This window comes from Epinephelus fuscoguttatus, linkage group LG19 (assembly GCF_011397635.1).
Source record: "Epinephelus fuscoguttatus linkage group LG19, E.fuscoguttatus.final_Chr_v1".
NCBI classification, from domain to species: domain Eukaryota; kingdom Metazoa; phylum Chordata; class Actinopteri; order Perciformes; family Serranidae; genus Epinephelus; species Epinephelus fuscoguttatus.
Window position 1 is genome coordinate 3,239,107 of NC_064770.1, and position 21,119 is coordinate 3,260,225.

General features: G+C 40.8%; 2 protein-coding genes across 4 annotated transcripts in view; both read right to left on the reverse strand.

Moving 5' to 3' along the window:
• Positions 1–11,834, reverse strand: part of LOC125879524 (semaphorin-3ab-like) — a 32,599-nt gene extending 20,765 nt beyond the window's left edge. The window contains exon 1 of the mRNA XM_049561467.1: positions 11,737–11,834. The gene's annotated coding sequence lies outside the window, so the exon portion shown is untranslated. The remainder of the gene's footprint in view (positions 1–11,736) is intronic.
• Positions 1–21,119, reverse strand: part of LOC125878814 (TANK-binding kinase 1-binding protein 1-like) — a 276,535-nt gene that overhangs the window by 131,799 nt on the left and 123,617 nt on the right. The gene's annotated exons all lie outside the window — the stretch shown is intronic.

A 21,119-nucleotide genomic window follows, 5' to 3' on the forward strand; every position in this document is an offset into this window, starting at 1 on the left:
AGAGGAGTGCAGAAATCATTAGAGAGGAGAGGAGAAGCTTACAGCATCCTCTTTTGTGAAAATATGTGGGGAAAATGGTCCAGCTGTCCAATTAAGCAGAAGCTCCAACCCAGAAACTCATGCCCAGGAAGGAACCCTTGGCCCTGCTTTCAGTACCCAGTGTACGCCCTTCCTTTCCATAATCCCTTTATCTCAACCTCATCCAAGCCTCATGTTCTTCCGCTTGGGTGCCTCATCACGGCGCCCATAGATGTTTAGTCTTAAGTGACCCATGGGTGAACGAAAATGAAGGCAACCACTGTTACAGTGAGCGGACACATCCTGGTAATGCCACTGATTGCATACAAACACAAACAAAGGAACTCAGAAAACCATCCCGACATGCACAGTCATTGTATTTTCTGCCTGTGCCCCTTTGGCCTCCATGTTTGATGGCTCTGCCCCACTACCCGTGATCAAACAGGGTTAGAGCGCCCAGCCTGCCATCTCCAATCATACCACAGCTTTCTGCATCTTTCATGCATCCGTCCAATTGGGAAACATTGTATAAATGCATCATTTTGTTTTCATCATTACGGTGGATCCATTGAATACGACCACTCCAAGTGTTGTAAACATGGGTTTAAATGATTGTTAATGAGGGCTTAGTTTTCTAATCTAGTTCTGTGCACTGTTTCAAGTTTCCGCTCCACACTGTAGCTATGAAGCCATCTGTATGTGAACATCAACTCCGTATAAAACACAGCAGTCTCTCCACTGTTAATGATATGCCTGCTTTTGGAGATGCATTACAATCTAGCTCAGTGCCAAACCTGTTACAACAACCACTGCATATTTTGCCTTGTTTGTTTAAAACAATCAAATTGAGTGGAAAAAGGACACTCCGAGCTTCATCACTCTGAATATGCAACAAAGCATAATTGAGAACACAGTGTTAGCTACATTGTTAAATTGAGTAATTAACCAAAACACGCAGCGGTGTATTACCATGCTTGGCTCCCTCTTTCTCTCTCTCTCTGGTATGTGGTCTGCCATGCTGCTGCATAATATATTGCGCTGTGTTGGAGTTAGCAGTAAATGAGAAGAAGCAGCTCCGACTCAATATCATCCCGAAAGTACAGCTCATGGGATGCATAAGACCATATTACACCACAGAACAATAATAATGTTATGAACAAACACAAACACTCAAGCTTATTTATGATTTATATCTATGATGTGTAACAATTCTTCACGCCACAGACTCCACATGAGGTTTCTATCCATGTTCCTTTTGTCTTTACCAACACTGACTGACTTTTATCTGACTGGAAACTGAGGCATTCCAGAGCTTTTGGAGACACTAGTGATCTTCTGACTGCTGTCGCTCACACCTGCACAGACAAGTTTATCATTACGGCCCCATCCCTTCACCCTGCACTCTGTGGGAGGAAGGTCAGCGGTATGAGGGGGAGGAGCAGGAATTAATGGCACACTTAGAGAGTCTTCTCAAAACAAAGTGAGACTCACCGCAGGACATCAGGGTCATTATAACACTGCTCTACGAAGTCTGTCACCTTCCTTTCCTAAACAAGATAGAGGGAAATGAAGTAACCCTCAGGCTGTGTTGTCTACAATATTAACCTAAAGAAGTGTTTCACTGCTGGAAAAACAGCCCTTTCGTAAAACTGGGCTGTCTATGCATTAGAGAGATGCAAATACTTTTGAAATTGGTGCTACATGACCAGAGTAAATAGAGAAAAAGGGCGGTAACATTCGCTTTTGCTCGAGAGGTAGGAAACCAACAACTACCAGAATGCCTTGCACTGCACCAAACGTCCTTGCTGGTGAATGGCGTAATGCTGACACAGGAACCAACATGGCGGCTGGCCTCTTGGAAACAACACTGCTTAGTTTTTTAATTTCATCTCAGTATTTTTAGCCTCCCTTTTTGCAACACAGGAAACAGTAGGCGCCCATGTCCTGTTCACAAATTCTCATGTTACAGCCAAACAGTGCACTAAAAATGGTTTCCGAAGACATTTTCGGTGAGAAATAAGCAATACAGTAACAGAATCTTGCTTTGCATTTGATCAACAGTGTCGAACTTTACAGTTTGTTCAGAGTTTGTTCTGAATTTGGGGGGGGGGCATGCTGGTGGGCATACAAAAATACAGTGTTACAATCTGTAGTTCCAGCAACAGCCCTAGAGCCAGCATGATCCGGTGGCTTTAAACTGAGAGAGGATCAGGGAGATCTGGGCGCTGGTAAGAGGGAAGGAAGTTTACCACAGCTCACTTACACACACTACCCACATTGTTATGATACAAAACTGAAGATTGTCAAACTATCCCTTAAAAGCACACCTGCACTGTCACACAGGTCACTAAATAAAATTTGACCACATGATATTCACTATGTCATTGCACACAGCTGGTCCCACTGCTGTTATTTCAGGTACTGCTAAATGTAACTTACACATTTCATTGGCCAACACAGTGCATTGCCAAATTATATCACACTGTGTTGGAATAAGAGTTGAGCCTGGTTCAACTTTTTGCTGAATGGCTGTGCATTTATTTCCACTGGAGCCCAACACTGTGCCAATGCAGTAGCCTCAATAAAAAGAATAAAAAGACTGTGTTTTTTCACACATCCTTATCCTGTAATTGTTAAAACTATTACCACTGCTTGCAAGTTGTAAACGTGTGAAACAGCAGTGCTCACTGTGCCAGATCACTCATGCGGCTCAATAAAGGAATATTAATGGAGCAATATTAGAGCCAGCCCGGCCTCATAGAAGTACATGAAATGGACAAAAAGTCAATGCACTGCGTGGTAGTTGGCAAGAATGTGTTAAAATGAAAAGTCAGTGAGGATATGCTGCTGTGGCTGACACACAAATGAAGTATGAAGAGCAAGAACGTCCATGTAGGTCTGTGTAGAGTAAATGGGAGTGGTGGTGGATGGGTCAAACAAGTATGGACTTTCAAGCGGGAGACCGCTGTTCGTGCCTCATGTGAAACCAAAATTCAAAGTACTTACGTTACTTTACAGACTTTATGTAACAACACAAAGCACGTAAGTTAACGTCATTTACCGCAATCTTTTCCTTAACTTTCCAAGTATTTTTATTTCCCTAAAATTAACTAGACTGCCACTATTCAGAATAGACTTTGCATTACCATTATTTCTGTGTTGCCGGCAGTGTTGAGCAGCAGCGTCACTCAGGTAGCGGCGTTACTAACTTCACTGCATTTCTCAGTGTTGTAGTGGCAGCGTTACAACTTTCTGAGTCAAATAACTTTTCAATAACGAAGTAAACTTAATTGACCGAATAGCGCAGTAGCGTCCATAAAAATTACAAGCTATTTTCCCCAGGGAAAGCACTTAAATGCAGCAGACTTTTTTCTACAGAGGTCTGAATAAATGTAAGGATAAAACTAAGGATAAGTAATGTAACTGACGCCAGTGCTACACCAAGGCATATAGACGAGGGAAGTACTTCCATACAGTATGACATCACTTACTGATTCTGCAGTTTATTCTGCTTGCTGCCTCACTATTGGCTTTTCTTGACAAGACCCACCTTGCTCTTCCTCTGATTGGCTACACTGCATGGACATGTTCATATTCATATTCATATTCAAATGTCCCCCCAAAAAGGTTTTCATTGACTGAAACATATATTTTGGAATTCTGTTTCTGAATTACTGACATAGCCAGATAGCCTTGAATGAGGCCAAGACAGAGAAATGTATTAAGTACAAAGAAAGAAAGAAAGAAAGAAAGAAAGAAAGAAAGAAAGAAAGAAAGAAAGAAAGTGCAATAAGCCTATTGATGATGATGATGATCATGTTAGTGACATTTTATTTTGATGTAGAGTAGCTGGTAGCTTAGCTCACTTTTTCCAAGTAGCTTGCCCAACACTAGTTGCCAGTAGGTAATTTTAACACATTTTTTGCCCACTACCACATGACATAGGGTAAAGAGGTCATGTCCATTTCATGTATTTCTGTGAGACTATGTAGTTACAGCACAAATACGAATACAGCAAGAAAGAATGCAGACAATAAAACCCTCAATGCAAAAACAGAATAAATTCAGGGTGAAGAAAGACATGCTGGTCATTTTGGCTACCTATCAAACTACTTATCAGCTAAAATGTCTTAGTGAGGGTACCAGTTCAGGATCCACCCTGACAGACTCAATCCTACCCAACTGCAACAGAGGTCCTTTCTGGTTATCAATACACACAGTAAAAGGTTTATTAATATCTGGAATCCGCAACATTAGCTGCATCAAACTCTTACCTTAATCCAATTAACTCTTAAACAATATATCTTTTCACTTAAACTGATCTATCTCAAGGCTTATGAAGTGAAAATAGTCAGTTGTCGTTTTCCTCCAAAACCCTGATGAGATTAGAGTCTTCACACCAACAGCAATCAGCAAGCTAGTGTATCCATCACCTCACCAATAGAGCCAGTTCAAGTACATCCTTCTTGAGTGGGAGTTCTAAAATGCTCGGACCTTTTTGTTATGTTCTGGCAACAGCACTTCCAGGCTTCCGCTGGCATCTTTTTAGTTACGTTATGTATCTAAAGCAACAAGTTGCACTCTCCTTTTCCTGCATGCCTGTAAGACATTGTTATGGACTAAAAATAATGATGATCTGTAAAAGTACTGAGGTAAGCTAAAGAAACTAACTTCCCTCGAAGTCCCTGCTAATGTCAATCTCTGAGATAAACCAGTTGGATGACACTTTAATGTCTAATTTTCAGGCGCCATTCTGCAGTAAAAGCAGATAAGAGTGATAACAGAGAGGCAGTAGATAATGTGTTAATGAGTGCAACAGACATGTCGATTCATCATGTCTTAATTAGTCTTACCTTCATTAACTTTATCTTAATAACGCTCTGCTAAAATTAATGACTCATTTAGCTAATTAGGATATCTGTGTGTGTGTAATTCTGTGCCTCGGAGCGACTTTCAAATGCCAAATAATCGCTTAAGTTAATTTAATAAGGCTTTGTCCTTCAATGACATAGGCTGACTTTAATTCAGAGCAGCAGTCTAACCACAGAGGGGTTTCACTCACCCGATTTTCCTGGAATGTACATCTGTGAGTGTGTGTGTGTGGGAGCACGAACAGGCATGTGTCAAGGGATGTGCGCACAGAGGGGTGTGATGGGGGTGTGATCGGGTAATATGGAGGAACATGCCCAGATCCCCTGTTCCTCCACGCTACCTGCACCTACAGAAAAGGGTAAATCTGATACTTTGTCACAGTTTGCAAACAGAAGCGTCCGGTGGGGCAGAGGGGTTCACCTTATGGGTCAGCTAGCATGAACTAGCAGAGCGCCCATCTGTGTCAGCACTGGGACTTTGGGCGGGGAGGACGGTGTGTGGCTGAGATGAAAAGAAGTGAGCGCTGGAACAAGAGATGGGCAGAGGATGAGGGAATTTTAAAAAGGACGTGCAGATTGAAACAGGGAGGAAATAATGAGGGATGAGGTGGAGAGATGGGAGGAAATGAAGGAGAAGCAGATGGAGGTTCAAGAAGAAACACACAACAGGAGCTCTGAGCAAACTTTAACAAATACAGTAAACACATACCTGACTGCAAATTACACAAGCACATGTTTGCACTAAATCAGACTTCTGTTATTGTCAAGATGAAAGGCTGCTGTAAAAGAGAACTATGTGTTGCTCACAGTTTGAGGCAGATCCATTAGTTGGGGAGTGACTTCAAGGAAATCTGAGCCGGTGCGAAGGGGGTAGTTTTTCTAAGATAACCTTGGAGATAGTGACTGACAGTGGGTCAGAGATTTAGACACAGTTACGATACATAACAGTGATGTGAGCTACAAGGAGGATTGTGTTTCAACAATAACTAATAAATCAGTACAATGTTACAGAAAAAACACCTGTGATGCGTTAAGATTGTGAAAATAGCAAAATAACTTTGCATTCATGTCTGACATCTGCACTTCTTTTTGGTCAGATTGATACCAAAATCACTAACATTGACACTGCATTGTTTTGCAAAGAGTCCAAAACCAAACAGTAGGATCCTTATGACCTCTTAAAGGTCTAGTGTGTAGGATTTAGGAGTATATATATTGGCACTAATGGAATATAATGTAATCAGTACATTTTCTCTTAGTGTGTAATCCAAAACTGTTCTGATTTCCTTGCCTTAGAATGAGCTGTTTATATCTACATAGGGAGTGGCTCCTTGTTTATGGAGATGTTTCTACAGTGGCTCAACGTGGACAAACCAAGCACTGGCTCTAGATAGGGCCATTCACATTTTGCATCAACCACTATAATTAGAAGCCAATCTGTGATGAGCTGCACCTCATCTTAAACACTGATTTTTCAGTGTTTTCACCGGCTTAAAGGCACTGTATGTAAGAATGTGGCCAAAACAGTTACTGCACTCAAATTCAAAATACTGTCGCGAGTCGTGTCCCTCCTGGTCATACTGCAACATGTTTTACCAGTTTCCTTCTCAAAGAATCACCTGGCAGTGGGCTAAGGCAGTGGTTCCCACCTGGTGGGTTGCGGCTCCCTTCTGTGTAGACCGCAAGTGACTCAAGAATGTGTCAAGTTTGTAAAAAACACACTTTATTTTGAAGTACAATTAATTTCCTGCACAGAACTTTTATTTTGAAGTGCCAAATGCTGCTGTTGAGTGAGTCAATAATGGACAGCTACTTAAGAGAGACAGCAAACTAGCTTGGCGACATGACAAAACTTAAGTATGATGCTGAATAAAAGGGAAAGCATGCAAAGTCATCTGAAATAATCATTAGCAAATGTAATTATAATTGTAAATGCACTCCACAAATAGTCATTTATTTAATTACTGCCAGATCTAGTGTTATGGTGTTCTGCAGTTCTGCGTGTGGTTTGTGCAAGTAGTGTTGCCGTAGCCCTACAGAAGCAGTCAAACACTGTGTTGTCTTGCTGAGACACTACTTTGTATTACAAAGTGTAAAACTACAATGTATTAGGAGTGTTACGTAGGCTATATCACTGTCAACTATAGATTTTGTCAAGTGTTAGCTGGGTTTCAGCAATATACTGTGATATGAAAGTTTACGGTTATCATACTGTGTACATTTCCCTATCTACAATATTGGAAGAAAAAAAAATTCAACTGGACGTTGAATTTCCCCTTTACTTTAGTTATTTACTAGGGAGAGACTTTTTACACAAACTTCCATTGACAAAATGGTTTCAAGTATCAGTTATAGTAATGAAATGTTTGTTCTATCAGCAATAAACCTTCCATTTTCATTCCTTTAAGGGTCATTCTGACTGATAATTATATAAATTTTTTACTGCTGTGATACTGTGAAACCTCAATACTTTCTGAGACGGTTATCATACCGTGAAAACCTCATACTGTTACAACCCTAGTGTTAGTTTGTCATAAAAGTCATATTATTGTATGTCATAAAAATGTCAGTGTGTGCACTTCTCTGTGTGGTCCTCAATCAAATGTCGGCTCCTAAAATGGCACTCAGTCATTAAACATTGAAAACCCTTAATCCTTGTTTCTTTCAGTTTTTTGTTTCAAAATGCTCTAAAATGGTCATCTAGGGACCCTCCTTGAGAGTTGGGTGTCAGAAAGTGTAGATTGAAAATGGTGATTAGGTAATTACGGCCTTGAACTGTGATACTGTAGCAGTATATTCATACATTGCTCACTGTATTAAAAGTTCATCAAATGAGATGAAGATATTAAAACTGTTATGTGATTCACCTACATGAATATGTCACCTTTACATGTGTGTTGTCATATTTCTATTTATCTTTCTCTGGAGAATTTCTATTAAATAGTAGTTTATAGGTTACATCCACATGCCATAATCCACAGTAATAAAATGCAGCATTTAATTGCCATTGCATGAATTAATTACATTTTCCCGTTTCTGGAAGTTATTAAAGACAGTACAGCTCATGCCAAAAACAACTTCATAAAAGATACAGTAGGTATAGTATAAGAAAACCCCCACACTTTTTTTGTGAATTCCTCTGTCTACCTCTTTTAGAAACTACCCAGCAGACTATTGACAGATGACTGTTTCTGTCTGGATCCTTAACAAAGAGCCTCTGGTGAGAGAAATATCTGACTGCCAGCAAACATTCAAAAGGAATGCCAGTTTCATAATGAAACCACAACAGCCACTCAGGATGTGCTGCTCATGCCAGTGACAGACTGTGGTGGGAGTAAACTAGTAGCACATTTCTTCTGAGCTATCTTAAGGTTCAATTAGCCCTCTGCCCGCTGACCCTAACACTGTGTGTGAAGAGGGCGTAATTAGAGGAAATAGCATAAGTGACTCCATGCTTTCTGCCATCCTGCTTGATGACAACAGACGGTGGGGGAGGCTTCATTTCAAACTGGAAACAACAGCACTGTATACTGATATTGTTCTAAAAAGGGAGTTATACCTCCACCGAGGTGATTATGGTCTCAGTTTGGTTTGTTTGTCTGTTTGTCAGTAGGATTACGGAAAAACCACTGGCTTAGTTTTCATGAAACTTGTTGGAAGGGTGCAGCACAGGCCAAGCAACAAATCATTATATTTTGGAGCGGCTGCGAATCACAAAGCAGATACACAAATTATTTTACCCTTTGCAACATTACGAAACAGGGCTCTCACTCTGTGAGCGCCCTTCTAGTTCAAACTGTGCTCTTCAGAGTTTTTATAGTCATTTCACAATGTGAAGAGAGCAATTTCAAAGAACAACATAACCTCCCCGACTGAACTAATTTCTCTTCGTCCCTTCCAAGCCTGTAAAAGCAGAGGCTGTTTTGTCTTGCTACAGTCATGTTTTTGCGAATTTCATATTCAAACATTGGGCTCCTTTTTTCTTAGAAGCCATTCACATTTTACAGGATCTGGTTGAGCAGTAGCAGAAGAGTTATGCCAACCCCTCTTAACCTCACCTCCATGTGGTAATGGTCAGCTACACTTAATGAGAGGTATTCTGCTGCATTGTGCCCAGAGAAATAAAAAACATGTGCATGGCTCTGGCTTTGCAACAGCTGACCATGCGAGGGGAAAAATTTAGACTAATAGTCAGGAGACAATGCATTTTCAGTTCATGCTGGTCCAAATATACTGGCTTAACAGAGATTCAGCACTTTGTGTATCCCAGAAAGCAGGCTGCAACTTTGCCAGAGCTGGGACACCACGCTGCTAATGACATTGTTAAATTTGCCATCATGCAAGTGGCTTTGATAATTAGTAAATATAAAAATCTGTCACTCCTTATTTGCATATATTTCAAATCTTTTCAATTCTTGCTGTTAGTTTGTAACTATGGATAAGGTAGGGAGTGGTCTTGTTGAGGAGAGTCATGTGTTCTCCCTCTATCTCCTGAGACAGGGCAGCTGTGAACTATCTATCTCTATCTGTCTGTGTGTGTAGGTGTGTGTGAGTGTGTTACAGTATTTGGAGCAGTAAGAGCCACTGTCAGCACCTTTAACTAGTCCCCACAGTGCAGCATGGCGGTAAATAAGCTTTCACGCCTTTCAGCCTCTCACTTAAGAGAACACATCCTCATACATAGCTTTTAATTAGGGACTCAAAAGATCAGTGTAAACACACACAGACGTGAGGAATAACATCCCTTAGAGCGGCACATCATTTACACAAGTTATTTGCGGTACTCTGTGGTACATTTAATTTCGCTGACTAACTTCTGACAGCATACATCATCACAATGCAACCCGCGGGCTGATTTTAATCATTTCTGTCATTGCAAACCATGAAAACTGTGTTTCACTGATGCAGATATTTAGGAGTTTTGGAAACCTATGCACTGTTTGCTTTTGGATGGGGTAAGATAAACGGCACTGAGTCATGTTAGGGGTAATTTAATGCATCATCAGGCTACAGAGACAGGGTATCTGATCAAAGATCCTCAGTCACTATACAGTTGGGAGGGCTTGTGGAAGTGTGTGTGGTGTGCTCACTAACTTGCTCAACAAAAACTAAAGTATGCAGTAATTTGATCATCAGTCATCACCTGTACCCTCTGTAGTTAAAGAAGTATTTTACAGCTGAAAAGAGTCTTTTCATAAAACTGGGCTGTATATACAGGAGTGGGGAAAATACAGCATAGTATCACAATGTTTCTGTGTGGTAATATCGTATCGTCACACAGTGCCAAGTATCGGTTTTTATTATATCAATTATTGATATTTATGCAGCCTACTTAAATCTAATAATCAATTGTTTTTTCAGTCCAATAGATACATTTTGCTGCAGCAAAAAATGGCTGAAGTGAGATGAATATACTGAAAACTTCATCTTATTAGATAAAACAGATGTTGACCAAGCTTTCCAGTTTACAGTTGAAAAACGGTAACAAATCGCAATATATCACAATATGTTTTAAAGCAAGTCCCACCCACTGCTGTATATGCAAAAGAAAGATGCAAATACTTTTGAAATTGGTGCTATATGACCACAGGCATTCGTTTTAGCTCCTGCTGGGTGATGTAATGCAGCCTGGCTGTTCTGACACAGGAAGCAATATGGCGGCCAGCTGGTAATAAACAATCTCAAATTACGGATAAGATAAAATATGAAAGAAATAGGCATTGCAGTAAAAGAATCTTGGGTTATATTTTAGTAGTTCGTAGTTATGCGATTTGATCTCTGTATTTTCAGTAACAGTAACAGTATGGCGTCTGCTTCTTGTTCACAAATTCTCCTGTAACAGCCAAAAAGTGCACTAAAATATGTTTCTGTTATACAATTTGATCTGAGTTCTGTCCAAATTTGAGAGAGAGTTGGGGGTCTCTCTCTCAATCTGCTGCTATTATACTCTTTGTGTCTGCGGTGGTCGGCATGTGAAAATGTGGAAGTACAATCTTTTGTTCAAACAACTGCCCTTAAACCAGCTAAAAGCCAAATGGATTTTCCCCGGCTCTACGGAGGATACGAATGGAATTGAGCTGAGACATGAGCAGGGAGATCTGGGCACTGGTAAGATGGAGGGAAGTTCATTTACACATTTGACAAAGTATCCCTTTAATCATGTAATATCTGACTGAATTATGATTTCTTTAGGTTCTAAAATAAATACTGCAACTTAGAAATATGGCCCACAAACTGCCGAAAGAAATGATACGTGAAATGCAAAACAAGTGTCACACTGAAGAAATATCCTCAAGCTTCACACCTAAATGAAACCCAAGAGCTGTGAGTGTTTGCCTCTGCTGCAAATCCCTGTCTGACTCCAGACCAATATGCTAATTATGAGACTCTACAGACTCCATAAAAGCTTTAACTTTATTACTGAACACTTCATAATTCCATAAACTGAGCTGCCATCATAAATCACACACAAGCACACACACACAAGCACACACTTTCTGTCCTGGTTACTACACTGATGTGATGTACACACAGAGAAAAACATCAGGTTGTGTTATGAGATCGCATGGCACGCCCCCCCAGGTTCTGTCTCCAGATCTGTTACTCAGCCCAACAACACCAACAAACTGTAAATGAGACTCATTTTATTGCCATGACAAAAGATGCGATCACTGAACTCCTTACCCTGACAGCATGATATCAGCGATGACAAGACAATAGACCTCTCTATGAGTCTATGAGTAACCAACAACAACTGTGCCGTCTCCAACCTAAGAAAGACATATCACATCTCCTGTAATAACACTGGAAGAATGCTGTTGAAACAAACAAAAGGGTGTACACTTACAATTATTAATCCAGGCTGATGTTTGTATAGAGTTCCGTGTGTCTGAAAGAGTGTGTATGGGAGCGAGCGCCTTTGGGTGCGCGAGAGAGGGAGAGCCTGTGGATGAGTCCAGCCTTGGAGTAGTGTTGGGGGTTGGAGTAACAGCAGATGAGTTTAAGTGGGCAGTAATATCAGTCCTCGCTACATCACTCTACCATCTGCCAACCACTGATCATTAGCATCCCTCTCTCTCTCCTATGTTTTTCAAACATAAACACAGTTGTGTGTGCGCATACAGTACACACACAGTTTCTTCCTTAGCTACTGGTGTGATGTGAAAAATCATACTGGTGTTTGGAAGTGTTGATGCGTCTCACAGGGTCACCTGGGAGAAGAGCGGTGACGTCAGCCGCTCTCAGAGGAGGACAGGGACTGGCAATGGGCATGCCTGCCTGCTGCCTGCCTCTGTGGGAACCTGGGAGTGTGCAGTATTTGGCAGAGTGTGAGCAAGATAGGGAGAGACAGGTAGGCAGGTATACACAGTGAATGAAGTGTGTGGGTGGGGAATCACAGATGCGTTTGCCTCCCTACGGAGAAAGGATGTGCCGGGATACAAACATCGTACCACAGTGATCCAGCGAACGAAGAAACACTCATCCGTGAGTCATTCATGGAGACTGGGTGACTGAGTGTGTGCTCCAGATGCCACAGACACATAAAAAAGGCTACAGTATGTACAGCCTATGGTTCCCAAATGACAAAGATTTACAACTCTCCAAAGTGCTGTACACAGTAGAACAGCCTGCCTGGTAACCATTCACAATATTCCAGCAGAACAGCAAATCTTTCCTTTGCAACAGTCCAACGCATGACTTCATATGATCCGTTTTCTGTATGTTGTCATTCAGAAAACTCACTCACATACGCATACAAACACATCAGTGAGTATTAATTTGGAGACACGTGTCATCACATCGAATTAATGCAGCTCACTGTCAGAGCCTATTAGCAAAATGTCCACTGAGCCCAGACCACAATCCACTTAGCTTGAGCTTCCATAAAACACACACACATTAACGGAGCCACATAGAGTCCTGGCATTGCATGTGGTTGTCATCAACACACACTGTCACCACCATGCGGCAATGGAACAGCCACATATCCAGCACCTAAAGACCAAGTACTTTCAAGGCCATCCTGATGCTGTACTTCCCTTTATCCATATATTTGCACTTCTATATTCAGAATCATAAAGGAAAGCACATGGACCACACCATGCGTTTCTTTCTGCCAATACACATTCTTTTACATGTACATTCATGTGTATTTGTGTCTGTTTGTAATTTAGGCCATGCTTGCAAATGTTCTCATATCATCAGGCAGCTTTATGTGCAGATTCCTGTAAATGCAAAGACCAAAATCTCACTCAAAAGTTGGATTTAACTACATTCAGGCCAACAACAGCAGTGCACTAAAACAAACAACGGTTCAGGTGTGTTGCCACAGGTGATAAGCTCAGTTTGAATAATACATCTAGTTATTTCAAGGCTTATCGAATGCCAAATACTGCACAGTGTATACTATCATATTTCTATGGGAAAGGATATTAAAACTTTGGAAAGCTTTCACTGCAGCAGTTATTTTCTTCTTTGTCCTGGCAATTAATATGTAAGATAATTACTCTGGTTTTAAGTTACAGTATATCAGGGATCCTCAACTTGCTTTGCCCAGGGGCCAATTTTTGCTTCAATAATATTTACCAGATAAAACGAATAAACAAGGCAAATCCAGTCGCAGCAGGTCCGCACAGGTCGGATGTTTTTTTCCTGATGGTTCTATTCTGATGCTTTTGAATATAGGTCGACTGATAGTGGATTTTTAATGGCCGATATGATAACGATAGAATGGAGCAGGAAAAAAAACGTTAGCCGATTAACTGTCCGATAACACCTGGATGGTCGCCCGAAGCCAGGAATTGGTGCCCATGGTACCAGGCTGGTTTTAGGAGGAGCTTTCGGAGGATCAAACTGTGCAATTGAATTAATCAATGGATAATTACGTGGCTCTATTATTTGGAAGAGAGTAGGCCGACTCCAAATTGGTAAGTAAAGGTAGATAGTTTCTTATCCTTGTATCGTGTAGGTCTACAAAAAGCTTAAATGTGGCCTGCTCATAAATGACAGGACACAGAATAAAATCGTTTTTATGTGGGACTTTATTTCCCAGCTGCACTTGAACATTGTAAGAACAATATTGAAATTGTAAGAATCGAGCAAAGCAGATAATCACAGAACAGCTTCGAGAGACAAATACAGTGGGGGAAAATCGGCTGAAAGTAAGTCTGTTATAACATAAACGCGAAAAACAGCCTTGTGGTAAAATTAGCTGTTCTCAGGACAAGGTCACATTCTTTATCACCAGAAAAATGCATGGATAATTGCTTTCTGAGAAAATTATGTCTTATGTACAGTGAGAAATGAGATTGGGAGGTTGTTGAGCATTTATGGCTGGGAAACACTGAGTGCCGGCCCCTCCTGGTCTCAAACTTTGCCTGTGGGGTACTCTATGCAAAAAGATCATGGCTATACTCACCTGACCAGTCGAGGATACAGCCATCGGCCACTATCGGAGCCCCATTCTACCATTAACGATAGTTTATATAAGGTTCTATTGGCGCTGATGGACGGGCCAAACTGATAAATTAACGCCTAATTTTGAATACACTCTAGTCCCTTATTTACGCTCAAAGTAAATTCATTCATTTCATTCATTTTCCATAACTGCTTATCCTGTTAGGAGTCACAAGGGGCAGGAGCCTATGCCAGGTGACAAAAATAGACTTTCATCATGAATTAGAAAATGTTATGGGCTCCAGCCGGCACCATATCAGAGGTCAGATTGGCCAGCTGGCTGTAAGGTGATTATCATTATATATATTTGATTACAATGACCGAACTTTGTTTTACAGGGCCCTCTGTGTCACTGCACATGCTGTGCCAACATGATGGTGTCGTTGAAATGAATGAGGAAGCCACATTGCTTTTTACGCATTGCTAATGTTGGTCTGAACAGTGTTTTACTCCTCACAGCACAGTGATGTTTAGCTCAAACCACCACCAAGGTCATCGTGAGCGCAGCCAAATGGCAGTGAGACACTTGACAGCATGTCAATATTGGCAACTCAGGACAGGGTTTAGCCAATCAATAGCAAAGACACCAAGCTTTCACTGAGCAAAGACACAGTCAGATCTGTTTTCATCACTCATCAGCTCGTAATGGAACTATGGTAATCTGATCCAGGAGATGCTTCCTTAACCATAAAATCTTCACATACATGTCCACCTTTCACTCTGAGGATTCGAAGTAGAGAACACCCATTTCAAATACTATGCAGTCAGCACTACTTAACAGGCAGTCAGCACAATGGTGAAGTGGAACGTGTTGCACACACAATGTTCTTGTGTGTGTCTGTGTGTGTGTGTGTGTGTGTGTGTGTGTGTGTGTGTGTGTATGTGGCTGCTATTGATATTGTCCAGGAAAGTGGGTATTTGGTTCTAAAACAGGCAATTACAGAGACCGCAGCAGCCGATACAGACTTGGCATATTGTGTGTGAGTAACTGTTTAAATTTTTATTTTTGACAATATTATTATTATTTCACCACAGAAAGGTTTTCACTACATGATCAATAGCTCCATTATGTCCCCCCAATGAGAGCTGGAAATGATTGATCAAACGGCGAACATCTGCAGTAGTAATTCAGTCCTTCCAGATTCAATTTTCGATTAAGTGTGTGTGTGTGTGTGTGTGTGTGTCGGGGTTGAAGCTGAAGTGGGTGTCTGTCCTGGTCCTTGTCCCAGGCTGTGCTCACCAGGGTCGTAAAGTTATCCACTGTCACCACAGGACTATTGGATGGCTGTCAGCACGCTAAATTAAAAACCACAAGCACGCAGCGTTTAATTTCTGTGTTTTACCCCTAACGGAGTGGGACTGCCTGCCGCCAGGTGCTGAGAAGTCTGTGTGTCTGCGTGCACATGGATGCACGCTTAGATGTGTGTGTTACCTTAACAAAGCCCCTCTGTACTAAGTGTTCTGCTGTCTCTCCTGCCTATCTTCCTACGGGGAGAGAGCCAGACAGACTGGCCCAATCTAATAGCATTACATAAAACAACATGGATGAATAATTTGTCTGTTATGAAAGTGTTTTTTTGTCTTATTATAATAGAATAAAGTACATGATGAATGGTTGAACTGAGGCATGACCCGTTCCATCAGCACAATCTCATTTAAATCAAATTAGTCCAAATGACAAGACAATTAAGCCTGACCAAAAAGTTGCGTCTGAGGAAATTCAAGGAACAGAGGAGCCAAGAGATAGCAAGAAGTCTTAAGAGATAATTATGTGTCTGTACAGATTAGCATACTGTTGGTGAACTTGGTAAACAACAGTTATTCAAGGCTCCAGCGTGATTAGTGGCTTAACAACAGAAGAGCAGTAGACCAAGTTATACTGTTTACAAGCTCGAAATTAAACTTAATAGCCTAAATTGGACACTGTTGAGCAATCAAAGTTATAAGTACAGTTTTTCATTAAAAGTCAGTGAAGCCCGACTGAAGGACTAAAACTTTTGTGAGTTCAGCAGATTTGATTGAATGAATGGAGTGTTCTGTTTAATAAAACGAAGTCGGGATGTAAATGTGAACTTTGGTGCACTCTGTGGTATCCACATTCATCGACCAAAACAGACCTTTCACCATGTAATCAACTATATTAGCGTTCAGCCATTTCAAATACGTGACACTTCTGTGACCTCCATTGTAAAGAGCACAGTGCATTGGAGACGCTGCAGATGCCCTTTAACAGCCTGCACTGTAATGCAAAAGTGAAGAGAGAAACGGATGTGACCAGACAGTTATTAAAAAAGAGGAAATAAAAGTCTGATGACAAAACTTCAGACCTTCTCCCAGATTTATACAAAGTGGAAAGGTGTTTATAATCTAAGGTCATCCTGTTTAGATGGAAGTAAAACAGCACCAGAAGGCTTCACCAGCACTGCAGTGCAAGCTGAAATTTTTACTGTAAAACATAGTCTAAATTCTTATAAAGGAAAAAGCCAAATACTGGATATTTTTACATTATCATGACTCAGCTGTTGAGTGCTTCAGTCTTAAGCCCAGTTCAGACCAAAGATTTGCATCAAGATGAGCTGAAACAGGCAACTGCTTGCAGTGTGCCGTTCTGCAACATTCTACAAACCTGCCAGTTCACACCAATGCAGCTGTATAACATGGTGTATCTTCTCTATGCAACAACACTCTGTACTTCAGTTCTGATTTCCAGCTTTTCAGGCTTATTTTGTTGCTGATTATAATTTGTAGCTTCTCAAAATACAAGTGAGGATATTGATACTGCCTTGATTTGATGAACCCAGACTACTTAATCATCATATTAATTTCAGGCAAATTTGAAATACATCATTGCAAGGATCAAGGACTTTGGCTTTTGTCTGCCATCTTTCCTACTGGAAGCTCGTTAGGAAGGGCTCTCATAAATGCCAGTATGACAAGGAGGAATTATTACATCAAGCAAACGCCGTTTCAATTTACATATGGCCCCCCTTACTATTGTTTTAAGACAGACTTGACAAAAAGTGAACCTATCCTTTAAGTTAGGTGACTGCAATTTGCTTATTAAAAAAGGCTGAATTTATGGTTAGATACAGGTCAACATTCAGAATGTGACAAATATATAGTTCTAATAGTAGTATAAATCACTATTTACCACACTATAGGCCTTTTCATTGCAATTCAGGATGTCAACGATTAACCATTAATGGGTTAACCTCAGAGAATATGTTTGACCAGTCATGCATGTTTGCCTATAGGTTAATTTGTTATGCCTCAGTTTACTGCACTGTGCATCACCTGTGTCTGGTGGGAGCTAGTTAACAACGCCGCTTATTCGGGTGATAACTGCTAGTAACGCTGGTGTCCCGACCCAACAGTGTGGCTGTGGAAACATTGTGCCCATATCTAGTCTCCCTCTAGGTCACCCTGATAAAACCACTTTAAAGCTGTTAACTAAGTCAATGTTATCACCATTAGCTCTGTTAGCATCACTAGCGATGTCAGCGCGACTAGTGGTGCTAACAATCATTGGTTAACAATGATAAAGAGGTTTTGATGGTCACCATATTTCCGTAGTGGTAATCGCAAATAAGTGGCATCACTTGCTGGCTTGCAACTAACCCAGGTGATGCACAGTGCAGAGTGGCCAGGGTTTATGTTAGCTAACTAGTTGAGTCGGGGTCGGCAGTAGGCACTACATTTTCACATGTTAATGCAGTGAGCCGGCTGTCCGACAGCAAAGCTGATTGAAAATGAAATAAAAGTCACAAAACATAAAAATTTAACTACCTCTAATAAAGCTCACTAAATCAATGGGAGGCCGGACTGAGAGGAAAGGCCTCTTTTATTACACTCCATTTTGCGCTTTTCTTTTCCTTTTTTTTAATTATAAAACTGGTTAGTTACCGGTTAATGGGTGTCAGGTTATCAAAAGCTAAATAAACCGAAACTGTCATCCCTAAACGCAATGACCTCTATATCATATGTTACGCCACACTCCATCATGTGTTTCCTTTTAAACAATTGGTTCCTGACCTTTGGGTCTCAGTGGACACAAAATCAATTTGAGGGGTCACAAAATGATGAATGGTCTGAACACATTTTTTTTCTCTAGTATTTTTTTTTTTGTCTAATGCCCTCTGGATACTTTAACATTTTCTGGTCACTGTTTTTAAGCACCAGCAGCACTCAAAAGACACATTAATTCATCATTCCTTCTCTTACATGGCTGTGTGTTAGGTATAGGTGTTGGACATACAGTATACACTGTCACAAGCCAAAAGGAAGTTGCTTTACTTTAATGTTTTAAAGCAGACTATTCCTTTAAATTGACCTACAGTAGCATGGTGGGTGGCAATTAAATCAAACCTGATAATGATTTCAACATTTTTCCCAAACGCTTGAGCTCTCTTGTGTGCACATTGGAGACTCTGACAGGCAGATTATTATCTGACGCAGTAAATCCCTGACGAATTGCTGTATAAAGTATCTCTTCCAAGAATGTCTACAAAGACATTATGAGAGGTCTAGTTGAGCTTTAGCATATCGGTTGGAGAGAGAATGGTGGATGGGGTGTATAATCCATGGTCATCCTGTTTAAATAGAAAACCAGCACCATTAAAGGCTGGGCTTTAAACAATACTCAGCACAGTCTATCGTCCTTTAGCTATTTTACATGTAAACTATAGCTATATCTTCCGATTCCAGACATGATGCAGTATTTCCCAATCTTACTCATCTGCTTTTATTGTATTAAACCTATGATTTTCAACATTATCAAAAATGTTATTGGGCACATCCCATAAAAAAAACCCTGCCCGAACTTGTTGCAGCTGCTGGTTTTACAGGAGAAGGGGAACACAAGTCATAATCATGGAAAGAGAGGATGTTTATTCTGGCTGGATTTCTCTGTCTCTGTGACTGTTAAATGTCAACAGTGAGTCTGGAAAGAAAACTCATTTTCTTGAGGCATTCCCTTGTAATAAAGACTGTTTTCTCCTGCAGACTTTTGTTGACAGAAAATATCTTAAGACCAGTTCCTTTTATATAAAGAGTGTTTGCTCTACTTTGAACTTTTCCAGCAAGAGTCAGTGGTTAATAATTTCTGTATTTTTCTCAACAACCTGAATCAGTGAGAAACGCCGACTGCACACTGACATACAGATTATTATCTGACGTGGTAAATCCCTGACGAATTCCTGTGCAGAGTCTATCCTCCCACAAAGACTACGCAGACATATCGGAGGTCTGGTCAAGCTTCAGCATATCATATAGCCAGGATGGAGAGAGGGTACGTCCTGTAGTTGACTAAAAGTGAGTGGAACCATCTGTGGGGCATTAGAGCTTTAGTATGCAGCCCTTGTCTTCAGCTGTATGAAAATACACACCGGTCTCTTTAATCTGACCTGCCCAGCCTTACTATTTATTATTTCTACCTGAGACGGAAATGTTTGGTAACTGGACCTGCATTGGACTGACGACTGCATGGACTCTAGGTGACTGTAGAAGATGAGGAGCTTTAGATAGGTGTGTCCAGGAGCACTGCTAGCAATTACGGACCAACTGAGAACAGTGCAGTTTGGGTCCTGAGCGGGCGTTCAGACCAAGAATTGCAAAAATGCAAAGTGAGACATGAAATGCGATGCAGGAAATCCAGGTTGGGAAACAGATCCCTGAGTTTGAAAGCTCATTGGATGCCAAAACACTGAACAGCATTTTACAATCCTGAGCCTACACTGATTATTATGACACACTAGTCTTGAATTAAGTGGCTGAAAAACAGTCAACGTGTCATTTCCTATTAATTCCTAAGAGGGAAGGGGGAAAGCCCGTCAGTTTCCGCTCGACTACTTTGGGGTCAACATGTCTATCTTCGGTTTTAAGTGGATTACAATGATAAACTGCACTTGTCTGGGAGGTTTTATTGCATTTACAGTGATGTAATGAAGGGTTGTTAACTCGAGTAACATCACCTGTGTCAGTGACATTTGTCGTTTCTCATTTCTCTGAGACAGGAGGAAATGCAGCTGAGCAAAAGGAAAACACAGTTAAGGCTCTCACACTGACTTAAAATCAAAGGAGTGCACATAAACTAAGTAAATAACATAAATTAAATTTTTTTTTTGGGGGGGGGGGTCCCATTGGTAGAGGGAACACTTGATAGCAACTGGGATTGTTCCGCACCAAATAAGTCAACACATGATGCAGCATGGCGAGAATGCAAAGGGAAATAGAAGCAGGTGAATCGTTGTCGTTTAGAAATGAGATTGCACGGACATATGAATCAAGATTTTTTTTAAAAATTTTTATTATTAATCATGCAGCCCCACCTAGCACTGCTGCGCCGTACCGCTGCTGCCATGACTGCAACTTCACACCACACTGAGAGTGTTTCAAAAGCAGAGCATTTTGCCTCCCTGGTTTTGTAGACTTGCAAATTTTGTTGATTTAATCTTTTTTACTTGATATTTGTGGTTCTACAACAAAATCAAGGAAGTAAGTGAACAGGCAACATATTTAATTGTGTGTACTTTTATTTCCCTTGTGTTGTGCTATCGCCTACAGACAAAGTTAATGCTGTTGAAAGTCCACTTATGAACGGCATGGATCAAAGATTAGTGGCTGTGTTTTAGTTATTAAAAATTCATCCTTATCATTATACTGTATCTACATTTCACATACAGTGCCTGTTAGCAGAGAACTCGATCTGCTCTGTGCAATGTGCCGCTCCATCACAAATATACGAGGCGTGTATTTTCTGGGACGCCTGAAACCTGC